The following is a 4,642-nucleotide window of genomic DNA, read 5'->3' as shown; positions in this document are numbered from 1 at the left end:
GCGCGCGGGGCCGCTCTGACGTCAGCGCGCTGCTCGCCTCGCAGCCCCGTTGCGTCACTGCCGACGTCAAACCCTGCCCTCGCGCCCCTCAGCCCCGCGGGGAAGGGGGGGGGGGCGCTGAACTACATCTCCCATGACCGCCATGGCCCGCGGGGGCCTCGAGAGCGGGGCTGGCAGGGGCCGCCTGCACGGCGGGCACCCCGCAGGCTCTGGGGAGACCCGGCCGGGCCCGCTCCTGAGGGGGGCACGAGACARCCCCTCACACCCGCGCACCCCCCCGCGCCCGGCGGCTAAAAATACTCCCCACAGGTAGCAACGCCCGGCGATTGGCTGCTTGCCCGAGTGGCCGCCGCTGATTGGCCAGCGCGGCCGGGGGGCGGAGTCAGGCCGGGTTTGGGGGGACAGGAGTGACCGGTGTGGGGGGGGGGCGGTCGCCCCTCAGAGCCCGCGGTCGGGGGGGGCTCCAGGGATATTTGGGATGGCGTGGAACGGATACGTTTGGGATCGGACGCACCCCTGTTTTCCTTAAAACATCCCCAGGTTTGCTCTTTAAACACYCCTCGGGGTGTTGAGGGTTGGCGCTGGGGCGGTTTCCCTCGCACCGCCACCCGGACCCGGTTCTGGAGGACAAATTGTGAAGGGGTTGTTTTTTTAATTGTCCGCCACTTGCTCTGTTTGTATAATAATAAAGCATTTTGGCATAAACGCTGCATGGGCCCCGGGAGAGATTTGGAAATGCCAGTCGGAAGAAATGCCAGGACTTTAACCCTTTAGGGCTGAGAATATGTATGAGAATGGGAGGCAGTAACCTAAAAGCTAAACTATTAAGGGAAAGAAGAGGGTRATATTTGGATTTTTCCACAGCTTAACATTTCTGCTGGAAGGCTTAATTCATTGTAAAACATACAGTTTTTATTCAGACGTATCAATGTTGATGCCACTGGGATTGCAGTATTGCAAACAACTTGAAAATYCTGATTAAGACTCAAAATATTTACAATTTCCCCTTGTATTTCTCACCCATTTTAAAATCTAGATGCACATGCCTTCAGTGAAAACTGGGTCACTTGTCATCAATGTGCACCCCAAACGGAAAATAAAGRATGAAGATTATAACATTACAAGCACTGGCGATGGGGAGACCACTGGGAACTGCTGTAGCATCTCTGGGAGTCTGAAAGAGAGCCCTGGGTATTTGTTTTGATCAAAAAGARACAAAATGAAACAACTCCCTAAACAGAGAAGGTGAAAAGACGAATAGAGGTGGTTGTTTTGTTTTTGTTTTTGTTTTGACATTAGAGCACAGGAGTCTCCCTGGAACAACAAACACACATTGGCAGGTGACATCAGCCACCGGTGACGGTTCAGCTCTCGCTGTGCTCAGTTCTGGGGTGGCAGCAGCAGATTTCCCTTTGAAGTGGGAAAAACTGCACAGCGCCGCAGATCAGTGTTTTCAGGTGAGATTTCATAAGGAGCTTTACAAACCCGGTAACTGCTGCTGAGCTGCTAAAAAAAGCCGGGTTGTAAAAGCAGAGACTTTCTTTTAAATGGCTTTAGCGCTACATGAGAAGCATTAGGAACTGAATTAAATGTACAGAGCTAAGACATTGGTAATCAAGGCAGCCATGGGATCCTTTAAAGCTGTAAAAACGGGGATGTGCTTTTCTGGGGCTTATGGAAAGGAAGCTTCTTGTTCTGCAGTCCATGCTGTAGAAAAATCCGGTGTTAAATTGCAACTAGAACATCTTTCWGGTTCCACCCCAAACCATTCTATGATTCTAAATGTTAAAGACAGGTCATTAGCCCAGGAATAACCTCTTCAGGTCTGTGAGGATCCACCCCACTTCTGCTGTTCCAGAAAGTTTCGATTTATCCTTATTTGTCTGAAAAAATGGCTTTTAAACTGCAGTGATCATAGTGTAGTCCACATACAGCATGTCAGAGGTAGGTGGCCAAGCTGTAGTAGTGTTAAATTATTAACACCTAAACCCAGAGTTTAATCCAGGATCATTTGTATTCTTAAAACCTCGACTGGCTTTTTGATCCACAAGGGTCAGAGTAGGGCCTGCAGTGTTTTTCAGCCCTTTTGATTAATACACAGCAATAACAAAATGTCTGCCTCTCCCTGCTAGAAAAATCTTTAAAAATGCAATCAATACAAAATAACTCCAGCAGCAAAATTTTACTCATGTTGCCAATTCTATTCAGCTGGAGGATTAATCTTAAAAGAAAAGAAAAACTATATATTCTCATCTCTCCTGACAGACCTTGACAAGTTTTCTCCCCAGCAGAGCAAATCAACGCAAGTATTTCAGAGCAGGGCAGGAGGCAGGAGTGAGATTAGAAGTAAGAAGACTTTCTTAATCTATATTAAACGAGAAGGGTTTGATCTCCTGCCCTGCTCRTAGCCAGATCCTGCAATGCTGGCCAGCAGACAGCCATCAGCAACTGAATTACAATTGCCACAGTCTGGGTCTCTGCAGAATAATCTCTGGATCCAAGATCTCTGCATTGTAAAATAACTACATTACCACAAAACCTTGTAGAGGCTGCAGAGACTCGACAAARGGACCTTCTTTTCTGCTAAAGAAATCTAAATTTGCTTCCTCAAAWAATAGCTAGCACTCTTTAAATATCTAAATTAGTATTATTTATTGATCAACACAATGTCCAGAGCCAAAATACAGTTTGTTAATCTTGAAAGTTGTTTTAAGCAATTAAATGAAACCAAGAAAATTTTTACTTATTATGTCAACAACKACAAGAATTTTAAAGCTGTAGGAAGAAAGGCTTAGAATTTTCACCACCCATCTTTGTCCTTTTCACAGATTCCTCTTCTCTGCTAAATGAATGTTGCTSTACAGAATATATGATTTATCCTGACGGTGGACATGAAGCTTTGTATCATACATTCCCGAATATAGTGCAGTCTCTTTTTTAACATTTTCCTATTTAGGAACACAATTCTCCTTTTAGCGTGGGAGCCTGGGCTTTGATCTTGAAGAAATGGAAAGCTTTCCCTATTGTATTCATCCCTCTCTAGCCCAGTTTTATCCATTTGCTGATTTTAACGCATGTTCCTTTTCCCCACCATCTATCGGTGTGAGCAACCAGGCCTGGCTGCTCTCCAGCAGATATCTTAGCACTGAGTTGGAAATGGAGTGTAGATTCTCTTACATTTCACTTTACCAGCGGGGATTTTTCCATAAATACAGTTTAGAGAGGGGGTCTGGACCTATCAGGTGTTGCCCAGCACCAGGAGCTCTCTGACCACAAAGGTTTTTTGAGGTGGGAAACCACAAAATCACCTTGTAAGTGTTGTTGTTTTAATGGAGAAAAGAAYAACCAGGAGGAGAATTCAGGCAAAACAGCCAGGTCACCTTCTAGGAGAGCCCCAASCTCATTTCTAATCCTGTGAAGGGGCACGTGTTGGTTCCCAGCGCTGGAGAGCAGCTGGCGGGCAGGGGCTGGCASAGCTCGAGCTGCCAAGGGAATGCACATGGCAGGATGTGTGCCATGACTGTGCAGCCTCCTGCCCCCGGGGAAAACAGCCCAGGCTGTGCCCGGGCTTGGCCCTCTGCAGCTCAGGGGGCCGAGGAATGGGGTTAGTGTCCTGGGAACATGCAGCGAAGGGATGGAGCCAGGAGGACCTGGCAATGTCTGTCGGACTGGACAGATGGGCAGTTGTGACAGAGGGGGAGRAACAGCCCTTGAAGTGGAAGGAGGGAAATACTGCTTTAAAAGGGGGAGAATGGAGGACAGAGAGTACAGCAGTGATGGGCTGTGACCCTGAGAACATCCTGGAAACCCCAAAAGTTTGGGTACAAATTCCTGTGGGATGCTCTGGGTCTGGCCCACCCCACAGCTCAGCTGAGCAGGCAAATCCAAACAGCAGCAACAAGAATTGCTCTGCTGTTACAGTGTGTGATGTTAGCAGCTCCAGTAATGCCAAGATTTTAGAAAGTTGGCTACCAAGAGCTGGAGCTTGAATGCCACAGCTTGAAAGGCTGGTTCCAGATCTGGGTATCTACAGCTTTGTGCAGAGAGTACATTGAAAGAAAACCTTCTAAGGTGGTACTTTCTTAGATATTACTGACTCTTCTTAATTTAAATACAAAATAAATCTCTATATATCATTTTGCTGGGCCAACATCAGTAAAAGGAACTGATCTGCAGGAGATTAGAGCTCAGAGCTCTCAAGAACATCATTCTCTCCTAAGAGGAATGCTACCAATATTGTAGCTTACGTAGAAAAAGTTGATGGAGTCGTGAGCAAGACACAGAAAGCAGCTGCTGGGTAAGAAGGAGAAGTAAAACCAGGAGAAATAAAGATTTTGCRCCAAAGCTTTGTTCTTCCCAAACTTTCATCCACCTTCAAGGATGAAGCCAAAATGTGTTTTGGTTTTTTTCCTTAAAAATGGTATGAGGCAGGATCTGTTCTTGAAGAGAAGCCTGATAGCTGACATTTTTAGCATGGAGTACAGATTCTGAGAAGACCAGGTAAAACGAGTGAAATGAGGAGTAAGGAATCTAAAACTGCTGTGAAAAGTAATGGTCACRGGTAGATAGACACTGTAATAAGAGRGGRAGGGAATGGGAAATATTTTATRAGCATTAGAATTTCCTATAGCTGTGAATAAAC

This window comes from Malurus melanocephalus, unplaced genomic scaffold, assembly GCF_030028575.1.
Source record: "Malurus melanocephalus ecotype Western Australia unplaced genomic scaffold, MMel_1.1 scaffold_403, whole genome shotgun sequence".
NCBI lineage: Eukaryota > Metazoa > Chordata > Aves > Passeriformes > Maluridae > Malurus > Malurus melanocephalus.
Note: the sequence above shows the minus strand (reverse complement) of the source record.